Genomic DNA, 19,679 nt, shown 5'->3' with positions numbered 1-19,679 from the left:
TAAACCCACTATTAATATTTTTAAAGGTAAATGACTCTTGCTTTGTTACTTTAATTTGTTGTGAATCGTATTGGTTCATAACCACTGACTTAACTCTGACTGCTGGTACAAAACAATATGTTAAAACTTTTGTCACCAAATTTGTTGCTCTATTTGGAGTCAGTTGGAAAAATTGGCTATAAGGAACAAAGGAAAGAGGTGCAGACTGGCAAATTGAGTCTCAAGGATATCCAGACTGCAAAGCTTGCACGGAAGGCTCAGAGCATCGCAACAGGCTCTCAAGAGTACAGAGAAGATAGAAATCATCCTGAACTATATTCTGGCCATACCATGATTTATTTTATTTATTTATTTATTTGTTTTATTTATTTGTTTATTCCATATGCTGGGCAGCATATGGAATATGGTTCCTCTTAAGTTAGCCTAGTTATATTTACTCCCAAAAAGAGTCAAACGCAGCAAAGGTAAATTAATACAACTCTCGGACAAGGGCCTTCTTCCTTGACCATGAAAAGTAGAGTAACTGGGCTAAGATTAGCACCTATGTTACAGAGCACACTTTCTGTCATGGTGGCTCAACCTTTCATTCATTTTTCATAGACTTCTATTATTTGAATTTTCTAATGGGAAACACTGTTTCTACAAGATAGTGCCAAAATTAAAACAATAAAAGAAAGTAACCATTAAACGATTTTATTCTTAACTGGATTTGAAAGCACTGTAAAATACTTGTCATTGCTAGTTTTCATATATTATTAAAAGCTTCCTATTCTTATTGTAATGACTACAGAAAATGTAGAACCTACTCTGAGTTCAATTCAACCCTAGAAAAACAAAGGCTTTATCAAGAAAAATGAAAGCACTGCTTGGAAACAAAAGCTAATTAAAAAAATTCTTAAAAATCCCCTAGAGAGAGACAAATGTACAGATAATAGTCACAGTCTGTTTAATATTGGCAAGTGTGTCTAACATGTCAGCACATTCAAACCAGCCTTCGCCTGTACAATCCAGCATCTAGCACGGTTGTAATGATTAAACATCATAACATTTATTAGAAATCTTATGCCTATTAAATTATATATAAAACCATATCATCTTGAAGTATTACTGTTATTCACATTTATCGATCAATGTCTCACAAATGTTTTTCATTTGTCAGTTTAATCTCATATTAATTTGTGAGAGTATTCAAGAGATATAGCATTCAGGCAGTACCCTTCTGTAAAGAAACACAGGCATTTATTGGTCATCCTTGAAAAAAATAGTTGAAAGTAAATGGCTTAATGTGAGTGGTTAACATTGTAAAGCTGAAAGAAAAAATATTTTTTATTCAAATTTTAGGGCTTCTCCAATAATATCATATAGTAATATACAAAATCACCCTGTGGCTCTGTATGAAACGTATTGGCAAGGTAACTTATGGCTCACTACCTCCAGGATTTTATATCCAAATATGGAATGACATTGTTAATATATTTTTCCTTCTCTAGCCTTCATTGTTGGGTGGGTAGATGTAATAGTGTGCCATATTTTGCATCTCTAACAAAACATGTTTTCCTTTGCCAAAATGCTACCTACAAGTTGTCTGCAGCCACCATGGCAAAAATCAAGTCTGTGGAGTTTTCCTCATTCTGCTCCTCCAGAAAAATAAGTCCTTTTTTAGAAAAGGAGTGCACATATTCTGTAGTTTATGTCCGGCCTCCCCACAGTTAAATAACACATCAAATCACATTGTCTCGTGCTTGGTCCCACTGGCCAGAGCAGTGCTCTGAAAGCAAACAGACTCTACTTAGTGAAGCCCTGAGTGCACTAATAAGCCTTGATGGCCCTGATCAGCCTCACCTGCGCCTCCCCACATCCACCCCTTCCTCCTCGTCCACCCTGAGCTTTCCTTAAGCTCAGCCTGAGGCTACTGCTCCTTTCCTGGGCTGTGCTGTGTTGGTGCTGGTGAACCTGTTGAGCCAGGCTCATCCTGAGGGATGGATTTCTGTTTGAGTGCAGGCTCACATCACCAGCTTCTGAGCTGAACTTCTGGTTGGACCTGGCCACCGTCTCCAGGGGATTCCCTCTGGCTGAAGCTGGCGTGGTATTCCCTCTTCTCTGGGCTCCCCCCTGCTCATGGCACATTGCTGCTCTGGCTGCTCCCTGACACACTGAACTGGAATGACCTCCCCTGACATGGAAGGTGGGACAAGCACTGTGCTTGAGCATGCTGGCAGGGACATGCAAGAGGTAATTTTATGCTCTTTTAATCTTCCTGTTCTCAAAAATATATTCATGATTAAGCTGGCAATGTTTCCACAAAGCAAAGCTGGGAAACCCATTAACTTACTTGTATGACTTGAAAATACATAATTCTAGCTCTTTTTTGAGTATTAGGAGACATAATTTTTTGCCCTTCACCATGTATCCAATTGCAATCCCAGAATTTGTCTGTTCTCTTCTAGAGACTGTTATTTCACTTTGGATTACACCTACTTATCTACCTTGACAGATGGGTAGGTAAATGCATTTCTACCTGTCCCCTATTTCTGTATATCTTTGCATTTTTGCAGCCAGCAAAGTTTGTTCTTAAGTAACTGTGCGAAATAAACTTCTTTATTGTTTAATATCCCCTTAGGTCAGAAATCTTGTAAGGAAATTGCATCTGCCGTGGAAATTACAGGGTTTTTCTAAGATTAGTGCCAGTGAACACACATCTAATAATATATCTATTTGGGACTGCTCTCTACTGCTAAATACTGAAACTGATAAACTCTATTATTGGCAATTTCTTGTGATAGTCAATTGATTTTCAAGATTTCCATGAGTTAAAAGTGCTGCAAAAATACAACCTGGTTAGTAACAGAAGTTAAATACAAACACTGAAGTTATTTCAGACCCTTAAAACTTCAGTGCATTAAAACTCATGATATAGTATGCTGTCTAGTCTTGCTGGTGAGCAAAAGACTTCTGTACAGACCATCAAAGCCTCCTCTGAGGGCAATGAATATAATTTTATTTTTTTTTATTTCCTTTTTTTGAAGTGGTTAAAAAGCAATAGAGTAAAATGAAAGGTTTTGACTTCAGAGCCAGATATATTGCAGCGAAGAAGAGAAATGGCAAAACTGCAATTACTGTGATGAACTTCATTATAATCACAGGCTCTGGAGCCTTACCTATAGAGAAGGGTAAGGAAAAGAGAGCAGGAAAAGAAAAAAATTACTTTCAAAATAAAAAACTTGTTTTCAAATTCTGTGTTTAATCTGATTCCTGTATTTGAGGAAACAGCTCAGCTATACTGTTCTAGCACAGTAGTGCTGCAGACAGCTGTCTATGCATACTTCACCTCACTTAGCAAAGACGTGTGCGGGCACTGCCTCTAACCCATGTGGCACAGATCCTACTGCCAGGCTTTTTGCTGTACTCCTGCAGTGATGGAGCTTGTGGTGTGCATGGGATAGCTACTGCTGCTGTGTGCATGCAATGCTGGAGTGCTCACTGGAGAGCCAAACCAGTTTGGGGTTATGTTTTAATAAAGTGTAATACTATTATAACTTAGTGGAAATAAATCCTCTGTGCTTTATCCGGTCCCTCTGTGTTTTAATGAAAGAAAGTGAAATTCACTCCCAAACTTCACTTTTCCTGGGTTTCACACATTAAATTTACCTCTGAATATTAAGCTTAGGCTTTTACACTGAGAATGGTGGTTCCACTGCCAGCAGCTGAAGCTGGGTGCAGGAAACAGAAAGCTCTCATTCCAAACTGTAGCCTTTCTTCTTTGTAGTTCTGAAGCAGGTGGGGAAAAAGGAGTGAGCAGTAACAGGTCACAAATTCAAACCAGATTTCAGTGATCTGTGCTCTGTATTCTCACAGCAACATGGTGACCTGTACATAATAAAAAGCTAAGATTTATATTCTTAAGTCAAATGAGTTTGAAATGTTTGATAAAACATGAAACAATAGGCTTCTTTGTGCCTTAAGAGAATACATTCAGCATCAAAAATGTTATACTCTCATTCTGATAAGGAATTCCTTTACAATCTCAAACAGGGGGAGACTGGGACCAGCCTTTGTCCTTCAAAGTGTGAAAGTGAAAGGAAAATCACCGCCAGTACATTTATGAACTTCTTATTCCCAAAGTTAACTTTGGAATCACATCCAATATTTGTCCTTGTTTGTACTGAGTACTTCTATGTCATGTAGAAATGTGGCTGTCGATCATCTGTACCTTTAAGTAACGTTGGTATGGGATGTACTTCTGGTGGTTACCAGGAATCTGTGACTGGGCAGACTACTCCAGATAGTACCTAAGGTCCAGCAAAACCATTCCAACTTTCAGTTCGACGTTGAATGGTCAAGTCTGTAATTAACCTTATGCATAACTCTTGGCAAATCACTGCACTGGTCTGTTATTCTCTGTTTGCATTTCTCTTTCCAAAATTGTCTGTATTTGAAGTCTTCTAGAGTAAAGTTTGACAATAATTATGTGCCATGCATCACAAGTGATTCCAATTGTCCTTTGAAGCCTTAACTAATACTGGAGGCCTAGGCAATATCTGTTTACCCCCAGGGGTTATTAGCTTCATGAATATCAGAAACAAACAGGTGGCTCCCTCCAAACTTCTGCACGCATTTGAAAAAAAGAGATAAATATTTCAGAAAGATGATCTTCCTTTCCTGCTTCCAGTCTTGTTTCTGTGATTAATAGTCACTAAAATGTCAGATTTCCTCTGCAGGTAGAATAATGTGATAATGCTCACAAAACAGGGAAAAAATATTATGAAAGGCAGCAGATATATTTAATTCCTGTCAAGAAGCTGGATGTTGTCAATATTTAAAATAACCTGCCATGGCTTGGCAAGCTACCACTGGCATTTGTATTCACTATTTCAGCTTCTTGTAAAACCAAACAGCAACAAACCATTTCAGGCAAAATGACCCTTCAACACAGGAACGGCTTGTGTTCCCCCTCACTAATAATTAGAAGAAGAAGGTGAAAAGTAAGCACTGATAATTACTAGAAGAGGAAAAAACCTAAGCAAAACCATATTATACTCTTTTCTCTTTGCTTGTGTCCAACTCACAGGTTTTTTAATAGGTCCAACCACTTTTTGCTAATCTTAGATTTTTATAATCCCAACTGTTGGACAGACGGCTCCTGAAGGAGAAGGTGGAGGGTCTGGTAGTAATGCTGGCTAAAAACTTGACTCATTTAACCACTAGTGAGCAAAGAGTTACTTTACTCCAGATTAAAGGAGAACCAAACTGGATTATGTTAACAGCCAAGGGACACTTGAAACAAGTGTAGCATTTGTTTTTCTTACTGGTGATATTTTTGGTGACATAGATGGCAAGAAAAAAGGACATTAGTTTTATTTGAGTATCATCTGTTTGTGTCCTAGGAATGGCTCTGGTGAATAACAGTGGTGTGGATGACATGGATGCAGTCTAAAAAAGGAGGTAAACGTTTATAGTTTGCTTTTAAAGGATATGAAATATTCTTTATGGAGGTTTACTGGATTGGTGCTTTTGAAAGCTGAATGGGATTCAATATGCAATGTGATGTATTTCATTTTAAGCTGCTTGTAAGCATAATAGTCCTCATGTTCAATTGTAGTTATGCTTTAACTTCTCAACTAATTGGAGTTTTTACCTCCAGTCATCACTGATTTTTAACGTTTATGTTAATCTTTCCAAGGTAAAAATATTAAGCATTAATACCAATCTATTGAATTTTTAATGTTTTTAAAGGATAACCAATTATTTTTGAGGGATCACCCATGACATTTTGAAAATAGTTCTATATATGAAGCTTTTGCTAGCTTGTACACAGATGAGATTTATAAAGCAAGCCACCCATTTGTAGAAAAAAACAGAAATGAAAATCCTTTATTAAAGATGCCTCTGTAGATACTTCACAGGAGAGGAAAAAAAGCACAAAAGATAAAAGCAGAGAGATTAATTCTGCAGATTGGTACTGAAAATACAACCCTGTATTTTCTGCACGGATTTACAAACGGCAGTGGAAACCTGGGGTTTAATGCTGCATTTGTCCATGTTCTTAATGGCATTAGCCCTTTATGAATCAGGAAGCAGATGCCAGACTGTGCAAGAGCTTTATCAAGTCTGAGAGTTTCACAGTAAGAATGTTTGATTATATTTCTGAAATAATTTACTCATCAAACAGTGCTATTAAATGTAGGATACCTTTACAACACTGTTTCAGTTGTTGTTTTCACATTCTATTTTGCTGGCAATAAATCATTTTGAAGCAATTCATTTTTTACACATTGAGAGATAGACAGCAGATCCTGAACTCAGCAGATGACACATTAAATTCAGAGACATGTCAGTCACATTTAAAGTATGTGGCCAACTCCTACAGCAGATCATTCCAGTGGAAAAGACACTGCAGTTCTCTAGCCGTGTCAAGCTGAAATGGAATTTTATTTTTCTTCACCTAGATAAAGAACTTTTTATGCATGTTCTGTACTTTGTCACAGAGTAGTAGTAAAAGAATAACCAATATCCATATCATAAGTACAGAGCTCATACACCAATGACCAGACTTTTGACCAACACCACCTGGATTATCCAGTGTTTCCCAATTAGAAGGCATATTTTACAAATAAAAATCAAGAATGTTATTTCTTACTACAATAAAGAAACGTAATGTTTCAGACATTGGTATCCACCTTTGGCTATCAACTAGGATTTTGAGAATAAACTTCAGAAGCTGTCAGTCTGAGAAAAAGCAGGCAAACATGAGCTAGCCTGGAGCTTTGCTCTCCTGCAGACTGTAACATTTGCTGCTGAACAGGACTGACACCTCCAGGGCTGGATTTGTTTGTAGGAATTGGCTTGTTTTAATGAAGCATACATAACTAAGACTATTTAATGAAGTAGGAAAATGCCATCAAAGATAAGCTTTTGCTGACAAACTGATGTTTGAACTTCTTGGTGCACAAGAAAGTTTGCTGCATCTTCATTTTAACGTGTTTAAGGAACTACCCCTGCACTGTGGTGTTCAAACCTGACTTACTCGTGTTGTTCAGTATCTTTTTGTTTTATGCAACCAAAGCTGGGCTGTAGAATGCAGTCACACTGGATTTTAGCTTTCAACTGTCCAAAGCAGTCAATGCTAAGTGGTACTTTTGCACCTTGACCTGTAAGGGATGATAAGCAGTGTCTGCAGTAATTGTGTATGTTTCTGCTGTCTCTGTTATTTAGTGTTAAATTTGTGCAACTCTGAAAATTTTCTCTGGATTTTTTGCATCTATTATTTCAGCTAATAGTTTTAAAGAGAAACCTTACAGTGTCACATGTTTCAGGGCATCACTATTGGAGTTTTTATGGGTATTAGGCAAAAATTCCAAACATTGCTGAGAAGCAATGTGTTGTGAAGCTCAAGCGCTGTTTGCTATGCATCAAAAATGTTCAGACCTTAATAGGTAATGTCCTGAGTATTTCCTTTATTGTAATAATTATTCTAGTGGGAGTGTGCTTTTTTTCTCTAATGCAACCTCTCTCTGCTGGAAAATTTGTGATGAGTGCATTTCCTTTCTTTGATGCTAATCGTTAAATTTAACTGTAAACGGGAGTGAAAATGGACACAAATGTGACAGATGTGGCTTTCTAAATTGACATTTGTGGAAGAAGCTCTTTGCACATTTTCATAACAGAACACCACCAATATTCCCCTTAAGTAACACGATGGCTCTTGTCAAACACTTCCCCAAAAGGTCAGTCATTTAGGCTATAGCTTTTGTTCTCCCTGGCTGCTGCTGCTGCGCATTCCATCATCAGGTGACATTACAGAGAAGGCAGTACTGCAGCCAGGAGACCTACACTTCACCACTAGAAATCCCTTTAAGAGAGTGGGGATGGTACTTAAGGTAGGCTTTTTTGGCATATGAGGAAACGCCCAGCATGCTTTCCTTTGCACAGAAAATGAATCTGCCTCTCTCTAAAACCTCTGGAGTGTGCAGCGTGTGTTCTTTAGCAAGGTGTGATAATCAAAGCATTGTCACATGCTGATATTGTGTATTTCCTGGAGTGCGTTTCTAATGCTTTCAGTTAAAGCATGTTAAACAATAAACATAAATCAGAAAAAAAAAAAAGCTTGTATCTATAATACTTCTGTAAGATTGATTTTATTGTATTTTATTTAAATGTTATACATGCCAAACCTCTGCATTTATTTCCATCTTTTCCTGTTCCTCCATGAAGTAAATCTGCAGGACCTGGGGACAAATGAGAAGAGAAAGCAAGAAGGCTTTTTGTCATTAAGCTTTTTGCATATTATATTACAAGGGGGGGCTAAATGTGTCTGGTTTGAAAAGTAGTTTACTTATGGACCTGAAGGAAAGCTTTCATAATTCCATTAGAGAGACGGCAGAGATTTTGCAGAGTAACAAAATTGTACAATCTTCTGTCAAATGTTCAGAGATCTAGTAAAGCTAATGCAGTCAAGCAAGAGGATCAAGGGCATTCCTTAATCTCTGGAAGTAGAGTATGGTACTTGCAAAGATTTCTAACTGCAGACTTGAGAACTACACATGGATGCATATATATATCCAGTTTTTGTGATTTATGTTGACAGGGCATATGCTACCAATGCTGGGAATTATTTTCCCCTGACATAAAGGTCTCTCAATAATTGAAATTTGACCTGAACATGAGGGATTGGTTGGGGTAGCTCAGTATTATCAAATTTTCCATAAATTTCTTGAATGGATTGACCTTTAGCATCTTTTAAAAACTCTAATGTTTCCCACTGCATCTCTGTGATGGCCTAAATTTATAACTCTCCCTCTCTAGCAGGAGATAGGGATAAAATGTGGGCTCATGCTTTTCTTCTCTCCCCCTCTACCTTCCTGCCGAGTTCTGGAAGCATTGGTCATAGGTGAGAGTTTTCACCTCCTTTTAACAAAAGAATTGGTGAGATGAGTTCCATCTAATGCATTGACATTTTATGATGAATAAATCTTAATTTAGTCTCTGAATCATTAAATGATTGAGCTTTCTTTTTGGTGAAGATATTGATCTCTTCCCTTCCTTTTTTTCATTATTGTTGTTGCAAAGTACTGAGGAGATGGTTGGGTTTTTTTTTTTAAATTGTTACAAATCTGTTGCATGCATGCAAACAATTTCAGTACAGTGCTTTTCCATTTCTGGAATTCGTGGCACTTTCTCACGATCAAAATATTCAATAGGCGTTCATATATGGATCAGGAATTTCTCCCACTGATTACTAGTTTTCCATGAGTGTGTGCATGGGCATTCCAGATTTGTCCTTGTAAGTTGTTCGTGAGCTTTTTTCAGAAATAGACCAGAAATATGACTTAACTTCTGTGGAAGTGATAGTTTATGTATTGATTGTCTTTCCCTTAACGTTGATCATTGCTGAGTGTTACTGAAAACCTTTCATTTTAGCTGTATTTCTAAAGAATGAAGAATTTGTGCTTTTGAAGCCATTTCAGCAGGCTTCTGCTGGTTCAGATTCACAGGGATCTCTAGGGTGATTGTTTCTTTGGGGTTTCCCGACTCCTTGAGGTGTGCCTGTGGACACCTGTTCTCCATTAGCTACTTGCACAGCTACTTCTGCCTTCAGTTATTCTTGCAATCTGTGCCTCTTGTGACATCGGGGCGGTAGGAATGGTGTGTCAGCATTGTTTGATACAATATATAAATACAGCTATGTAGGTACAGCTACTTTACAGCTACTCTGAACACTGGTTAGGCAATTACACAAAACCAGTATGAAGCTAAGCCCAGAAACTAAGCACACCACTTTAAATGCAAATATGTGTGTGTGTATATATATATATATATATATTTTAAGAGCAGCCAGATTTAGAAGGATGGAAAAAGCCATGCAGCCAGTTTTAGAAGGATGGAAAAAGCTAGGAAGCAAAGCATCTGGGGGAGAGAACTTAGTGAGATCAATGAGAATGATAATGGGGAACTGTTTAAGACAACTTCCTGTAGGTGTTTTAAAGCCTTAACAAAAGAGTAGTATGTACAGGTTCTTTTTTATTGTTTCTGGGATTGTTCAGTGCCCTTCTGACAGATTTAGGTCTCCATAATTTTGGGCAGTGAAATAATTTTTTTTAAATTTTTTTTAAATTACATTTTTTTAGCAAACGTACAATAATGTAGTTTTGCATAAATGTATGTAAAAAGTGTTTTTCTTATCTCTGAAAATATCTGTTGAAGTGGGGTTTGGTAAATCTTTGGTAAAAATATTTGTGAAAGTTAATGACTATGAGTGTTGTATTGTATATCTGGACTTTTGGGCGCCTTTGACATGGCCCCCCCACAACATCCTTCTCTCTAAATTGGAGAGGTGTAGATTTGATGGATGGATTGTTAGGGGGATGAACAATTGCTTGGACAATCACGTCTGGAGGGAGTGGTCAGTGGCTTAGTGTCCAGGTGGACATTGGTGACAAGTGATGTCCCCCAGGGATCCGTATTGGGACCATTACTGCTGTTGCTGAAAACTTAATATATCTTTGTTCTAGCAAGTTCTGCTAAGGGTTGTGAAGTATCTGATAATTGCCTTATTTGTCAAGCACTGATTAACAGCAAGTATTTTTTTTAGTTTCATTTTCCTTTTTTTGGAGCTTGGGGGAACGAATGTTCTCTGAAAAAAGAAAAATCTGGTTTGTTTTAAAGTATTACCAATTGCAACATATAGATTGTTTTGTTCCTTGACAATAGATAAAACTTTGCTAAGTGTATGGCAGGAGATATCCACTGTGGCCATTTGTAACTGTATCAGGGATTTGTCCAGAATGTTTTCCAGCAACCTATTTTGGTGTAGTTCTACTCTGTAAATCTTTTCCACCTGCTGTTGTGTGCTTATTGTGAACTACGATACGGTTGTGATCGAATACAGCTGTGTTAACTATAAATGTTAGCTGCATACGGTCTCCTCCTAGAGAAATAACTTTTTTGGCAAATATAAGTGGGGATTTTTTTTATATCAGTGATCAAATGTCCATGAATGGGATTTAGATCTTTTTTGTTTTATCCTTTCTCCAGAACTGACTTGGGGAAGAAGTTGAAAGGAAATAAGAGACTGAGACAGTTTTCTCCCTGATGATTTTTATGCAGGATAATGACCCATTCTTTTAGTAGTTTCAGATCAGCGTATTTCAGTTGTAGTTTGAAGTATTCTACATTTTGGTGGCAAATTATCAAAATTAATATCAAAAATTGTTCAGATTACCTTCCACAAGCCCCCCTAGAGAATTTGGCAAGCATTATTTAAAAGTTTAAACACTTGTCAACAAACTACTGTTTAGACAAGCCATTCATTTGCTGAGAACATCTTTTATACCAAAACAATATACAATTCATGTGGTTTTGATTCTTATACATTTCTTTTGTTATTTTGTATTTCTGTAGATACAATCCCACTCATTTCAAATCAGCAAAAACCTATTAAAATTAGTTTTTAACTGTGGTCCTCACCAGTTCCTTTTCTTTGATGACTTTTCCAATAGAGAGTGGTTGTTTTCACTGTTTGGTTACTTGTACTTTTTTGCTTTTATAACCCTTTTATGTGGCTTGTCTGTATTTACCTTGGAATTGTGTGTCTGTTTTACTCTCTCTTATCTGTTCTGTGAGGTATTGTCTCCATTTGTTCTGTACTGCACAATGTATTTTTTTCAGCTCACATATTCTCTCTTCCTTCTAGGCAGCTTTCAGCCTATTAAAAAAAAAAAAAAGAGGAAGAAAGAAGACCTTTATTGCCTTGTTATACTATGGTATAACTTTTTTGTGATATGGTCAAAGTCACTGCATGGCAAGGAATATAACTAAATCTATTCTCCCTAGCCCAATAATTCTCTCTAATATACACAAAAAAACAGTGGCAACAGAACTTCTAGGCTCACGTCAGAACAACACTTCCTGCCAAAATGGAAATAAACTTCACAATATCACTTCTTCATCACAGGGTTTAAAGTAGGAGTTTGTCTATATCTGGCAGACCTGAAAAAATACTGCTTCCTCCGTTGTGGAAAATGTTACTGGTTGTTTATGGATAATTTTGGGGGGAAAAAAGGCAAAAAGAAAAGCAAATGCTATCATCAATACATTCTTAGTTTCCATCTTTTTTGTTGAATGGGTATTTTATAAATCTGATGGATGGGGGCAAATGTCAGTATCAGAGAAAATATACAGTGCCTTATTCCATAAAAGTAGTAGTTTTTTTAAGAAGATGATTAATTAAACAGGTGCAAGCATAGATTTGTCACCTAACTGGAAAATGGAGTCATAATATCAAGCAAAACTCGGAGAAACACGTGTTTAATTAAATTGCAAGTCTTTGGGGGAAGAGAGATTTTGTTGTTGTTTGAAACTCTTCTTAGCTCACCTGGATCGTGACCAAAGATCGTGACTTTGCTAATGCAGTATCTCCCACGATGGACTTGGTCATAAATAAAACATTTTTGTCCATGTATGTGCAAGTGCCTTAAATGTGTGGAACTGGGAAGAACAGAGGGCAGTGATAGCTATTTTCCTGTGTCTTAGAACAACCCAAAATCCCATTCAGACTGCCCAGTTTATTGTTTAACTCCATTTAACATCTGCCCTGAATGTAATTGCAAATGCAGACTGGCTTACAGGTGTGTAACTGAGGATATGAATATGTCCATATTTTACTGGAGCAGTGCTTCATTGCTATGACAGGTGACCACTCAGAATCAATCAGGACTTTCGAGGCCCCTTCTCAGCAAAATGCAGTTTGGTTTTGCAGCAGTGGGCTGGTCACTGGTCCATGTCCACCAATGAGTAGGAGAAGAAGGAGAAGAATCTTCTTAATCTTCCCCTCTGACTTAATCTTCTATCTTCACCAGCATTTTCTTTGAGTGTTAGACCACTCTTACAGCCACTTTCACAGGACTGTGTTCCTTTGCTGAAATCCCAGTAATTTCTTTAATCCAGTATATGTGCTTAACTTCACATCTGCAGCTGTTTTGCATAAGAATGTCTGGCCAAAATGCTGCCTTGCTGAAAGGTATCATCTCTCCTTGTGAGGTTATTCCCTTTCTCTCCAAACCATACCTGCAGGAATTTACACCAAAGTCCTTCTTGTGATCACATAGCTGTGGTGTACCATGTCAATATGGCTTTTGATGTAACGAATGTAGAAAGATCTCTGAATTTAAATTCTTCTGAAGAACTGGTAGTAAGTTAAAGGCAGATAACTTAACCAATTCCTTACATAATTTAAGCAACATAACATTTCCCCTTTCACAGGCTTGTTGTGATACTTAGATCTATTTTCTAAAGTTTATTGAATTTTTTGAGATATATTGAAAAATATGAATAATTGATATTTGAAATTATTACTGTTTCTCAGGAAAAGCTGTTTCTACTAAGACTTTCTATAATCTGAAAAGAAATACATTTTATTTTTAATATAACACTTCTAAAACAGATTTTGCTATACAAAATGCTTTTTAGAAGATTAAACCAGAATGTCACCTTATCTAGTCTTCTGTGGCCCTCTGACATGTGCTAATTTAAATTTATTCCTATGATCTCATGATTTTACTAGTCTATAAAAGCAAGTTATTATCACTGTACAAATTCAGAATAGTAGCACTTAGTCTTATGTAATGATTTATCATTTATTTTCTTCCACTTTACACGTGCTAATTTGCAAGGTCTCAGTGTGTGCAGAAGAACAGTGTTATTCAAACCCAATTTATAGTTAGGTAAACTGGGGCACAAATTTTGAGGGTTTTTCCAGCAACTGACAGCAAGTCAGCTTTAATGAGGGATAGATAGGCTCAGACTGTCTGGATTTTAAGTTGGCTTACATATATTATCCCATCAGTTGAATGCAGTTCACATGAATTTGAAGTCATGTAGCTAAATAAAACTCTCCTGTGCTGCTCTGTGTATGTGAAAAATTTGTGTGTTCTGGAAATGGAAGGCTTTTTTGCTATGGTGAAGGAAGTTGGGGCTTAGCTGTGTGAGGGACTCCACTGAAAAACTGGGAAGTTTTACTCTCGTAGATGTTATAGATGTAACACGTTATACAGTGCTCTTCAGTCTTGATGGTAGTGATTTTTCTCTCTTCTTAATTGAGGCAAATTATCTTCCACTAATCTCAGTCGTGCTCCATTTAGAGCATTGCTGACATATTGGTAAGTTGTCTTGCTTTGGTTTTTATAAAGGTCTCCCTGTCGTCTGCACACTGCCCAATTTTCTAGGTCCCTGAAATTTTCTTGTGAAAAAAAAATCCAAAATTTGTGTATGCATAAGATTTCAGAGCAACGTGGGTGCTTACATTCTTATGGAAGTCTTGATAACAGGTTTGGTTTTTTTTTTTAAAGAAAGTCATAGAATTGCAGAATAAAGTGAAAGTTTTAGCTCAAGTCTTCCAGAAAGCATAAGAGTTTTTAGAACAGTTTCTTAGGGACAAAACGATATTGCACTCTTTTCCTCTCAGAACGATAAATAAGGAGTAACACTTTTTGGCCACTAAATACAAATGCTTCTGAGCTGGTTGTACTATACTTCTCTACCATAAAGTATCTGAGTGTTGGTTCTTGAATGATTTGTAGTTTGAAACTCTTCACAAAACACTGTCCAGGTTTCCCTGGTGCACTGTCCACAAGTCAAAAGAAAAAAGGAAATGCTTTATTAATTTTAGTGGCTTTTTACAATAGGCTATTTTATAGTCACTTCCCTACTACCTGTGATTTGCCTCATCAACCAAAAATCTTGTTCTTGCTGCAGTAGCTATTATGGAAGCGAAACAGATAATGTTTGCACTCCCCTGCATCAATGAATGCCACCTCAGGTCTGCCTCACTTGGAGCTGGTGCTGCTACCAAGGGCTCTTCAAAAATTCTGTTTTCATCTGCCTGAAACTTTTTTTTTGATAGATGTATTATGAATGTTAATGATTCAAGGCTACTTAAGAAAGTATTTCTGGAAAAAGAGCATAGGAAATTGGCTCTCTCTCTTTGCTTGGAGATACTCTTCTTATTCATTTGGCTGAGTTATCCCAGGATGCTTTTTCTAATACCTCTGATTTGAGAAAAATATATTTATAATGGATCTCTCTTGTGACTTGCACCTTTCTACCAGCAAACTCAATGCTTGTAAAAGGCATTACTTATGGCACTTCACTCTTGCCCTTGAAGAGTATTGTCTTTGCTGCTTGTGGTTTTGGTTGTTTGGTTTGATTTGTTTTGGTTGTGGGGTTTTTTGGAGGGGTGGTTTCTTTTTGTGGGTTTTTTTGTTTGTTTCTTTATTTGTTGTCTTGTCAGCTTTTGGTTTGTTGGGTTTTTTGGTTTGGTTTGGTTTTTTCCAGAAGTCTTATACTTATTTCCAGTGTCACTTATAGCCTCCCTTTTTCTTAGATCAGTCAGTATCCCTGTTTTCTGAACAAACCTTCAGTCAGAGTTACGTGGCTGATAACTTCATAACTTCTGAAAATGTTATTCAGTTCATGTTGTGTTCCTCTTCTTTCTGATAACAAAATCAAAACATGAGATTGTTTAGTAATATCCCTTATCCAGGATCTTTTACTGCCTCTCAACCCCACCATGGTTATGCATTTCTCTAGCACATTACTTTTTATATTGAATGTTCACTGAGTTTTAGAATTGTCTCACAGAATATCACATCTCTCCTATTCTCACTGTTTGAATTAATGACTGTCCTACAGCTATCCATATTTATCTTCAGTAGTCTGACTGCATACTCCAGTGAAGCATTCCTTTTTTTTTTTTTTTTTTCTTTTATTTGCCCATGCTGGGGTTTTGTCCTGGCATTTTCTTTTCTTCATAGTGAGAACAGTTCAAGGGCATGACAGTTCAAATTTCTGACAGAAGAGTAACTACTGGAATGGACCTCAAATGTGATTGAGTCCTTGAGAAAATTAAAGATTTGGAGTGGACAGTTTTGTATCCTGAAAATATGTGGGGAAAACTGGAGCCAGTAAAGAACTTAATGTAGTTCTACAAGAGTCAAATCTCTTCACTGATTTGTAGGGAGTCCTGATGATGAGCAAACTCCATGGAAAACATGAGAGCCATATTGTCCAGCATCAGCTGGAATACACCAATTTTCACAAATGCATTAACTACTTAGCTAGTAGCTGGGGTTTTTTTCTATAGAAAGGAACTAAATGGTCATTTTCTTATAATGCATTCTCCATTTGTGTCTCTTCACTTTGCCTCTTAATTAGTCTGCATGCCCCAGGCATGTTAAGCAGAGTGAATCTTTTGAGTCATCCTGTAAAAAAACTCAGAGAGATAAGGTCCTTCTGCTCCTGAATTCATAAGTCATATAGTTCAGTTCCTGTAGTTAATTCACTTACCCGTTGGTCTGTCATCAGAGCAGAGAAAGCAGCCCATGAGCCTTCCCTCTGCAGGTGCATTCTCCATCTTTTTGGTGATACAGAACAGAAACAAAGAAAGCTGTTACATTATGGCTGTGCAAGTCTGAAGAAAGTCTTCTATGTCCTCCATGCCCCTAAATTAGTAGACAGTAATAACTGCAAAGGAGGTTGCTGAAGTTCTAATTGGTATTCCTACTACTGTCCATTAAGGTAAATGAAGTACATTATTTTCCTGCTGCTGACACACAAAGGTCACTTGCAAGAGCCACTGCAGTGTCACCACTAATGGAAAGAAATAAAAGGCTGATACTTGGGCATATTTTAATAACTTTCCTCCAATTTTGTAGGCAGCTGAAATTACATTACTTATTCTAAAATTCTGAATCTCGAAGAGTGTTTATAGAGACAGATAAGGATTTTCAGAAACAGAGCTTGAGGCAGGGTGGACACATTTTCAGATGCTGATTTCTCTGACAAAGTGCCATTTGAAGTCTTCAGGCAAGTTTCAGTATTTGGTAGTAGCAAGATCCTGTAAAGAACAAAACACGACTTAATGGGGTCTGTGTTTTATTTCTCTGTCTTTATATGGCACCCCATGGATCTAAACATTTTGATATATTATTAAACATATAAAACTGACAGTAGAATTCAAGCTCAGTATTTATAAAACACTCCCTTATCTCTACACAGGTCTAAGTATGTAGTAGGATAAACATTTAAGAGAATGTTTCATCTTCAACAGAACAGACAATTTAATTTCAGTCCTGTATGATATATTTTCCTACCCATGGAGTACCAAAGTGCTTTACAAGACAAGCAAGTAAAAAAGTGAATATATGGACAAACAGCAATTTGTATCATGTTCAGCAAAGCTAAATCATAGTTTCACTCCAAAAAGTGGATGGAGTTCTTTGTGCTCAGTGAAAATAAAAGTGGTGGTCTGCAGTTCCTTTTGGTTGACTCTGAGCTATTCCTTCTTACTAGCACAAAGAACGGCCTCAATTTTTTGCAGAGTTTGAAACAAAGATGCAAGGAAGAGAAATCAAAAGGTTGATAGCTTGATAGCTGGCTATGTTGCAACACAGTACTTACACAGTACTAGACTTATTCACAGCATCTATAAAGGTAACAACTTTAAATATACAACAAATTAAACAATAAAATATTTTACCATGTTTTCCAATAGAAAAGAATTTCACTTACGAGGCATATGGTCTACCATTATTTACGCTCAGCTCTTTCTTCAGAGATTGGAAGGTCCTTGTGTAAGTTTGAATCCCTTTAAAGCATAAATGGATATTCACCTTCCATCTATTTGGCTGCAAAGAGAAAGGAAAAAGGAAGCGTGGTACTTGAAACAGTAGGAGTGCTATTGACTGAGATACTGGTATGGTCATGAATCCTCGTGCTTAGAGAAGAGAGTGGTATCAATGAAATACACTGAAAGGGAATGAACATCAAATGTATTCATGATGCTGTAGGTACTGCTGCAGTTGCAGGAAAAGTCATAAACTTCTAAAATCTACAGTCCAAACTCTAGATTGGCTAGACATGGGTAACTTCAGAAGAACTGCTTGTTACCTTTGTAAGAATGTGCAACAAACTGCACTGGAAGGAAAAACCTGCTTCTTGCAGATTATTTTGTTGGACATAGAGAACTGTAGGCTTAAAAATGCAGCTCTGCGAGTCAATCACTTACAGATGAGCAGGACAGTTCAGTCTGTGGATTGTCTTATTGCCGTGCTGCCATTGCTGCTATGAAACAGCAAAAATACACAAGACTATCCTCAAAATTAAGACTTTATAAATGAGCTGGCATGAAAATCCTTGATTTAAAAAAATATTATTTTCAGTGTGTCATTCTCAGGGAAAAATATTCTGTTTGGTAAATTAACAGAACAACCAAACTTGACACATTTACCACACAAACACTTTTTACCAATATTTTTGCAAGGCTCTTTGGTCTGAAAGGACTCAGACCTTTTGAGACCCCAGTTCACAGTGACTTTCAGGTTCAGGTAGCATCCACAATACAGAGCTCAATTATTACTGAACTGTTCTACCTATGTAACACATGGAAGGGGGTTTTTCATACCTTGGTTAAGCCAAACCTTAAAGTTATTGATTTTAATGTTGGGTTTTTTTTCTTTTGAAACCACAAAATCACAATATTGTTTTATTTGGTTCTGTTATAAAACCTTAAACTACCTCCTCTGTTGGCCATGCATGTACAGCACACCATAGGAAATAAAAAAAAAAAGAAAACCCAAAGGGAGTATATTGCTGATTTTTATCTGTATTTCAGATATAGATTACCCCTCTCCTTTTGAAATACAGCCCACATGTGAAATAAGAAACACTGCTAGCAGTATATTGCTTTATTTTGGCACTGACCTTAGTGTAAGACCCCCACTACACTCGATCTGTAGTCATCTACACTGTAGTGTTTTCATTGCCTTTCAACATCTGATGGGCAATTGTAGAGCAGCCCTAAAACTGTGATGGGAAAATGATCTAAGCTTCATATAAAATTTCAAGTGGTGCCGCTCTTCTCTGTCTGAGGCTGTCTGATTTTTAGTCCATGTGCATTTTTTGTCTAGAAGTCACTGGGAACATTTTTACAAAGGTTTACTGGATGTGAATAAATAAAAATTGACCTGAGGGTTTAAAGATTAAAACTAATGGAAAATTATTATTAAAGTCATTTTGTGGAGGAGATTTTACCCACTCAGCACTATTTGAAAGATGTTTTCATATAATGAGCTAACTGCATGTACTTTTGAAAACAGATAAAAGGAAAAAGTTGGAGCCTTTACAAGGAAACCTAGTATGTCACCTGGCAACTCAGAATTGTGCTCTGTCATTCTCTTAACTATGTCAGGTAGAATCACTTATTCTGCTTGTCACCTTTTAAAATACTTTGAAAGCTACTGCTGTTCACATAGAGGATAAGGATATGAAAATATAGTTAATTATGAAGCACAATTTGATCTATGCTGGCATGAGGAAAGGTGCCTTGCTTCTAGGACAGGTGGTGGAATTTCTATAGCTTGGCTTCAAATTTCAAAATCTCAGTCTGTGATTTTGGATGCCCAGCTAAAGTACCCAGAGATGGAGGCTGAAGTGTCTCATATCTTTCACAATACTTACTCTGTTCTTCAGTAAAATCACCACTCATTTTGACATCTTAAACCCTACTGAGTCAATAAAAAGCTATACACCACTGTCCAGTGCTATAAATATAACAGCTTTCTCTCTTCTGGAAATGTTCCTCTTCTATACAGAATTTCTAAGCTGTTCCAGCCTGATTTATGTTCTTT

Source organism: Corvus kubaryi, unplaced genomic scaffold, assembly GCF_017639235.1.
Source record: "Corvus kubaryi isolate FWS band 111438036 unplaced genomic scaffold, C.kubaryi_AGA036_p1.0 71, whole genome shotgun sequence".
NCBI classification, from domain to species: Eukaryota; Metazoa; Chordata; class Aves; order Passeriformes; family Corvidae; genus Corvus; species Corvus kubaryi.
This window is presented reverse-complemented; position numbering follows the sequence as displayed.